Here is an 8,825-nt window from a genome sequence, read left to right as displayed (position 1 = left end):
TATCCCAACTAGAGTGTCTCAGAAGAGTTACGGTTTCACAACATTTTTGCATCCTTCAACTATTTCCACCCTTCCTGAGAGCTAAACCAGCTCTCTTCACCCCAACGGCAGGATCTTTTACCTCTCTCCTCTTTGAGAAAAATGTCTCACTGCCTGCACTTTTCTAAATGGAGGAGCTGAGAACAGGACCCCGATTTCCTGGCTCTTGTGGTTTTATCCACAGTTCGCCTTAGTTTTAGAATTACATATACACTTTTGGTGTGCCTCTTTGGCTCCAGCCATGTTATTAAACTATTATTACCTAACAATACTCCCATTAATCACCATGACAGATGGAAACCAGCCCTGGTCATGTTCTCTGAACTCAACGTCAAACAGTCCCAATGCTAATGGAGATGACGCCAGCCATGAATTAGCTCTAAAAGCTTCTGTTTATTCCCCACCCCCTTTCCTATTAGCCTTCATGGCAATGCCTTTTTCTTGTCACAAGACTCCATACTTCTATATGGAACAACTCCTTATGGAATTCTGGGAAATGGTTTTCTGTTGACAGACACCGTATAATGATGATAAACGATGGACAAGTCAGCAGTCTTAAAACTTATTCCCCTAGCAACACACTTCCAAATACATGGAGGATTGCTACAGTCTGCAAACCTGGAAAAAATTCTCCATTCAACCTCCTTTCACAGATGAGGGAAAAGAAGTGATACTAAACAGAAAATGTAAATCACCTGTGAGGTAATACGCCCCAAATGATGCCTTGAAAGTGTTGAGGGTACAGAAACAGTTTCTGCACAAAAGAGCTTTGTTCTGAGCTGGGAATGGGGGTGTTGGTTCTTCTTGCATTCCCTAAATAAATTGCAGCTTGGAGTAAGAGTTGCACATAATAGTGAATGTCTTCCACTGAGAAGATGCATATATTTATTTTGAACTCAGGCATGCAGTAGTGCTCTTTGAATCGAAAGTCATTTGATACTCTACCACTTCAGAAATGCTTATACATGTAACTCCACACAACCAACACATTATGAGCAGAAGGAACACAAAACACAGAGGCCAGCCCTGAAAAACAGAAGGCACTTAATCGCACTTTCTCTGCTGCTTCCAATGAAAGATGCTACAAACGCTTCAGAAGATCATTCTTAACAGAACTGCTAAATGAGGATGTTTCTACTGCACCGATCCCACTGAAAGATCAAAAAGCGAATGTATCATAAAGGAGACAACATTACAAGTGGCTATGCCCCAGCTGTGGGCATCTCTATTGATACCTTGCTATTGACTACATCAGTCACTAGGTACCAAAGGCCAAATAGAGCCTCAAGGACCAATACATTAGGCACACATGATGAAGTGTGACCCCCACCCTCCAAGTGTCATGTGTTGAACTGAAACTTAATCCCCATTGTGAAGTATTAAGAGGGTTGACTCTTGAGGTCAGTGTTGTGGCATAGTGTATTAAGCTACACTTGGGACACTCAAATCCCAAGAGAACCAGATCAAGTCCAAACTACTCCACTTCTGATCCAGCTTCCTGCGAGTGCACCCATGGAAGCAGCAGGTGATGGCTCAAGTGCTTGAGCCCCTACCATCTGCGTAGGAGACTCACATAGAGTTCTGAGCTTGTGGCTTCAATCTAGCCCAGCTTGGGCACTTGTAGGCATTTTGGGAATTTGGGGAATGAACCAGCACATGGAATATCTCTCCTTCCTGCGTTCCTTTCAAATTATATAAAAAAAGTGAAGAATGATTTTGCTCAAAAGGGTTTAAACTTAATCTAGTGACAGTATTTGGAAGCAGGGGCTTTAAGATGTGATTAGGATTAGAGAAAATCATCAGAATGGAGCTCCCATGATGGAATACAGGTAACTTTATAAAAAAGACAGCAAAGGATACATACACACAACAAACATACACACTTGCATTCTGTCTTGCCATGTGAGCCCTACACTGCCTTGAGATAGTTCCAGAACAAAGACTCATCACCAAATGCAAGTCTTTGACCTTGGACAACAACCAAGAGTCAAAAAAAAAAAAAAAAAAACCTCTTATTTTAAAAACTAACATGGATGATATTGATTGCTACAGAGAAAATACAACCAAATTACAAAGTAGACAATCTGGACTGGGGAGTGGAGACAGGGCCTAGTTGTCATCAGGTGGCCACTAAAGCCTTCTTTAAGGAGGTAGCTAGTAAACACAGCTTCAAGTAACAAGAAAGAGACAGCCAGGGAAATTGAGAGCCAATGCATTCAAGTCAGAGTCAAGAAAAGATGCTCAGGGTCTAGTGTAGGGACCACCATCCAAGCGACGGCCATCTGTGGTTGGCATGTAGAGAGATGAGTGCTGGAAGTGACATCAGCTCAGTCAGCACAGGCCACGACCAGCAAGGCCTTCATGGTCATGAAATGGTTCCGATTTTATTCTCCCAGGAACCAAATCTAACACCCCTTTGAACTTCTCTATTTAGAAACAAATACACTCTTAGAAATAACTCATTCTGTTGCTCTCTCACCAAATGCAATTGCCATCATGATCATGACCTGGACTTGCAGGCAACTGTTGTCGGATTAATCAAACCTTATTAAGCATTTGTTTAAATGTCCTGAAAAGTTTTATGAACCTGTCATGTCTTCCTCCAACATTTCCTGGGACCTCTAAAGATGGTTCACAGAGTTACGGGCAACTAGGAAAGCTTCACACAATAAAATACAGTGAGTGGCTTAGATGCAAACTGTATACTACAGTTCAGTGCTTGTGATCCTACAACTTGCAAGACCTGGACCCTCTACGCAGAGGAGTAGTGGTATCTCGCTGCCCATTCACAAGAGGAAATGTGATCATCTGCTTGCATTAGTAATAGACTAAAAAGAGTCTCATAGTGTAGTGGAAGAGGAAATATGTCAATTCCTTCTCTTAACAGTTGAGGAAAGTGAGGCCCAGAGCAGGTAAATTATACAGCAGTGCCCACGGCAAGTAATTTTCTCCTGCCATCTAGTTGAAATATTCATTTCTAAATGAGATAAAACTGGCTCTGTTCATGACCTGAGCAAGCACACTTAGATGTTGGAGATGAAGCAGATCATTCAAACTCCTCCCGGGGAACGGGCACACTGTCTACCTCACTGGTTTTCTTTTTTTTTTTTTTTTTTTTTTTTTTTTTTGACAGGCAGAGTGGACAGTGAGAGAGACAGAGAGACAGAGAGAAAGGTCTTCCTTTTGCCATTGGTTCACCCTCCAATGGCTGCTGCGCTGCGGCCGGCGCACTGCGCTGATCCAAAGCCAGGAGCCAGGTGCTTCTCCTAGTCTCCCATGGGGTGCAGGGCCCAAGCACTTGGGCCATCCTCCACTGCACTCCCGGGACACAGCAGAGAGCTGGCCTGGAAGAGGGGCAACCGGGACAGAATCCGGCGCCCCGACCGGGACTAGAACCCGGTGTGCCAGCGCCGCAAGGCGGAGGATTAGCCTAGTGAGCCGCAGCGCTGGCCCTACCTCACTGGTTTTCCAAATCTGGTAGCCGCCAGATGAGAGGCTCTGAGGGCACAGGTGATTGTGGGAGGGTGTAGGAGAAGCCAAAGAGACGCCTTGATTTCCCATGAGATCTCAAGAGACAACAGATTCACTGGGGACAATCAGAAGACGTTCAAGCTCAGTGATCCGTATGAGAATCTTTGGACAGGTCCAGGTTGGGGATTCACACACACACACAAAGCATGCAAAGTGAAGCTCTATCTTACTTCTCCTTTCCCCTTCTTCCCGACAGTGTCTCTCACAATCAAGCCCCAGTGCTTCCTGTGTGCCCCTTCTCAGCAGAGGCAGGAATTAGTTACACTACTGTTCAAACTCAGCACATGTGTGATAGCGGCTATTTCTTGGTCAAGCACTTTTACAAAGCCTTTTAGTTTGAAATTACAGGAACCTAAAGTAAATACAAATTTTTTTTCCACGTTCAAGAAACCTTGTTCTAATTAGGTGATTCCTTTTTATGTCCAGATGCTAAGTTGGAAGTTTTTACTTCCCCCTGAAAGAATAAGATGTGCCAAAAAGCACAAGTACTGATTTTTTGGAACATTTTCAATGTCAGAGTCTCTGTAGTGTTTGTTACCTGCCTAATGCTTGTGGAAAATGAGCTGAAAGAAATCCAGAGAGCACATGGACAATGACTAAATATGCAAGACTTAAAGGCCAGGAGCCCTGACCCTTCCACAGGAAAATGACCAGGCTAGGTAAGTCACTTATGCTCCCTGGCTTCTGGTCTCCATCACTAAACTGAAGATGGCACTGACCATTGGTTGGTTCCTAGAATGGAGTTAACACAAAAAAACACATATCAAAATCTCGAGAGGGTTATCAGACAAATACACCAAGAAGAATTAACTCTTCCTTCCCACTTCTTTCTGAAATATAAGTTTATCTCTTCTAGACAAGACTTCGAGGGCCCAAAAATATGACCTAAGGGAGATGATGGATGAAGATATAAAGTGTCGATTGCCCAGAATCTCTAGGGAAGTTCGCAGTGCCATAGGAAACAGACTGGATTCCAATCGGGGCTGGCTTGCCACTAAGGACAGCTGCCTGCCTTGCCCAGAGCACACCTAAAGTTGAGCCAATGCCTTAACCCCTGCCATCCATCCCAGTGGAATATACAATTCAAAATCTGAATTTCCCAAAATAAAATCTAACCATGTATTCACAGAGGCTCTGAACAAACCCACATGGGTCATCAAGCCCTTAAGATTCTGAAAATGGTTACAGGAATACAAACTGCCCTTCTTAGTGTAAGCTCCATTCACAACCATCAGTTATTTTATTTAATCTCAAAGTGTACCTTACAAGTTGCAGTTAAAATTGTCCCTGTTTTACAAAGACGATCTAGCACTAATAATCCTAAATCAAAATGCATTAGCATGATGAGCAGCCCATGGAACAATGGCACATCTTCCAGAACTAAGCATTTCACCAAAACCATTCTGCCTTGCAAGCGCTCAGATCCTGATGTCTGGGCAAGGAAATTAAATCTCTTCCATTCCCAAGTTTAATATTTTCTGTTTAGGATGTGGTTTTATTCGTTGTCAATCCCAACGCTTGTTGGAACACAATTTTTTAATTCATCCAGAGAGTTGTCAGCAGGCTGCCCAAGCTGCCCTTTCCTTCCTGGGATGCTGTTCCTTGTGGTATTTTGCAATAACTCATAAAGAACTTGCCTTGCCACTATCTCTGCCCTAAAAAGTAAACTGCATTTTTCCTCTTTTTTGAAAAAAGAAAAGCTTTTCAAAATAACAAAGTCCCCAGATCAAAGAGACCTGCTTATGTATTCAGGCCCAAGAAAGCAACTTAGTGAACCAGCGTCATGAATGAACAATTTTTGCAAGTTTCCTTTTCAAAGGATGCAACAGAATATAATGTAGACATATGTATCTGCTTAAAGTTTTGTGTGTGTGTGTGTACATAGAGTGACATAATATTCAGCCAAATGTACAACTGTTACAAGATAATAACATTTATTCATAACTTCTACTTACTTGGAAGATGTGTTCATGGTTGCAGAAGATACAGATTCTCTAGACAAAGGCAAGTATCAAATAACTCCTTCCAGCTTGTAAAATCCCTCCACAAGTCAGCTGCCTTTCTCATTTATTCTAGAGAGACACTAGCATCAAGAAGAAATGATGGGCTGGTGCTGCGGTGTAGCAGGTAAAGCTGCTGCCTGCAGTGCCAGCATCCCATATAGGCACAGGTTCAAGTCTCAGCTGCTCCTCTTCCAATCCAGCTCCCTACTGGTGTGCCCAGGAAAGCAGTGGAGGACGGCCCAAATCCTTGGGACCTGCACCCACATGGGAGGCCCAAAAGAAGCTCTTGGCTCCTGACTTTGGATCTGTTCAGCTCTGGCTGTTGCTGCCATTTGGGGAGTGAACCAGTAGATTCTCATTCCCCCCACCCACCCTCATTCTGGAAGAATAAGAAGAAAGAAGTAGAAATGGAAGGAGGCAGACATAGATCTCGCTGATTCCAGAACAAGTTGACTAGACTCTCTCCAGAGTGGAGAGGATATTAACGAGTTCCAGCAAAAGAATGACCTCTGAGGTCAAAAGCACTTCAAGCCTTCTGTATGTGAACTCCACTCCCCTCCTACACAAACCTCAACACCCCTGCAAGTGCCAGGCTGACCCTTAGAAAGGTTGTCTGAGGGGTCAGCACTGTGGTGTAGCGTGTAGGGCCTCTGCCTGCAGTGCTGGCATCCCACATGGGTGCCAGTTTGAGCCCCAGCTGCTCCACCTCCAATCCAGCTCTCTGCTATGGCCTGGGAAAGCAGTAGAAGATGGCCCAAGTCCTTGAGCCATGAGAGACCCAGAAGAAGCTCCTGGCTTCGGATCATCTCAGCTCCAGCTGTTTCGGCCATCTGAGGAGTGAACCAGCAGACAGAAGACCTCTCTCTCTCTGCCTCTGCCTCTCTGTAACTCTGCCTTTCAAATAAATAAATAAATCTTAAAAAAAAATGAAAGCTTGTCTGATATTTCTAGGTATCAGCTTCGTCCTATTTAGTAGATTCCCTCACTACCTTACTTTCAGCGTCAGCCTCCTCCCTAGGTAAAGTCCTTTATTCTTGCCCATGTATATTTTTAAATGCTTATTGAGTGCCTGCCATGGTCAGTTACTATATTAGATGCTGCTGTCAGAGCCATAGAGGTGAATAAAATATCTTAAGGAGCTGATAGTTTAGTAGGAGAGGAAAACAAGTGAGCAATTATTGTAATGCCTGACAGAAAACAGTACAAGGGGAAGACAACAAAAAAATGAATGATTTATTCTCATTGGGTGAACTTGGGCATTTCTTGAGTGGTATTGGCTAAGCTCTGACTGATCAAGAGGATTTTAGTTGGAGAAAGAGTAAAGGAAATTCCAGACTAAGGGAGCAGCATCAACTCTAAGCCAAATGAAGTACTAAGAAACAACCACAAGTCTGAAAAATAGCAACGTAGAAGGATAACTGGTAGGCCAGGAGAGTTGTGGACGGAATACTGAGATCCTCAGATGCTTTGCTCAAGAGAAGTGAAGCTAGGGGTGGTTAGGACAGATTGAAGGCACCCTGTTCCACATCACAGTTCCTAGGTTCAATACCTGCCACTGGTTTCTGACCCCAGCTTCCTGCTAATGCAGACCCTTGGGAGGCAGCAGTGATGACTCAAGTAATCAGGCTCCTGTCACTCACGTGGGGGACCCAGGTTGAGTTCCTGGTACATGGTACAGCCTGGTCCAGTCCAAACCATTGCAGGCATTTGGGGAGGTGAACCAATGCATGGGGAAGAGCATGCTCACTCACCGTCTCTCTGTTTTTCTCTCTCAGATTTCAAAGAGATGTGGAACCAGAAGGAAGAGCAAAGAGGGATATGCGTGCTTATAAACAAGAACAGTTGGGTGAATGGCATTATGGATATGGGTGCTTATAAACAAGAACAGTTGGGTGAATGGCATTATGGATATGGGTGCTTATAAACAAGAACAGTTGGGTGAATGGCATTATGCTCTGCTAAGGACACAGAATTTGAGCTGAGGGCACCTACGAAAAGAAAAAGACCCAAGAGGTGGTTGAAATTTCTGAAGTCATCTTCAGAGAGATGCTGCTATTTGAATTTATCTGGATAAAATCACAGTAGGCATGGACTTGACTTGTTCACTGCTGGGCTACAAGCAACTAGTACCATTCCTAGTATGTAACCAAATATCTGTTAAAAAATAAATATGACCTAGAGGAAAAAGTAAGCAGGGAATTGATATTGAAGACATAAAGTACATTTATAAAGAAAGGCCAGTGGGAAAAAAAGAAGAAATCTAAGGAGACTACAACATCTCAGAAACCAAAGAAAAAGCAAATCTTATTTTTTTCATTATTAATTTTAAATTCACAAAACAAAAAGGGTGAGGGAGGAATAAATGAGCACATGGATGCAGTCACTTATTCAGTAGATATTTACTAATATTTTCTCACGCCAGATCCTGTTCTACACACTGGAAACACAGCAGGAAAAATTAAGAACCCTGCCCCTGTGGAGCTCACTCTCTAGATAATAGGTAGCCACACCCAGTGCCTAGTGCTACTAGAGATGTTAAGTAGGACAAGAATAAGCAGAAAGCTACTGGACTTGGCAGTTAGATGCTCTTCAATGATCAGATTCCAACAACCTTAAAGAACACTCTAGTAAAGCAGTGGCAGTAACAGTGAAATTTAGGAACAGCCCTTTAACCTAGCACTACGTCACCAGTTGAAATGCCCACACTCCACACCAGAATATCTAGATTCAATTCCCAACTCTGCCTCCTGACTCCAGCTTCCTGCTAATGCAGACCCTGAGAGACAGGGGCACTCTCCATATGGGAAACCTGAATTGAGTTACCAGCTCCTGGCTTTGACCTGGCCCTATCCAAGCCTTTGTGTGAGCATTTGGGCAGTGGACTAGCAAAAAGTGGGTGATATCTCTATCTCTCTTCCTCCCTCCTTCTCAAATAAATAAAATATTTTAAAATGTTTTAAAGTCACATTTACCACATATATCTCTCTTTTCCCATAAGCTCTTAAAGGCAGGAGCCAGTCTACTTGTTACTGCACTCACATATCTGGCAAACACTGGTTGGACGCATATGTGAATCAGTGATAATGGATTAGGGAATGTGTGTTTGGTAATGAAAAACTGCAGAATGAACTCCTAAATTACATGAATTCATTAGTTTACACCTTCCAGTTCAATAAAGTAGAAGACCATTGCCTTATAAATTATGTTAGAGTTTAGTCTAAAAAACAACAACAACAAGCTAGCACTGTGGTT

The sequence above is a fragment of the Oryctolagus cuniculus genome, chromosome 8 (assembly GCF_964237555.1).
Source record: "Oryctolagus cuniculus chromosome 8, mOryCun1.1, whole genome shotgun sequence".
NCBI classification, from domain to species: domain Eukaryota; kingdom Metazoa; phylum Chordata; class Mammalia; order Lagomorpha; family Leporidae; genus Oryctolagus; species Oryctolagus cuniculus.
This window is presented reverse-complemented; position numbering follows the sequence as displayed.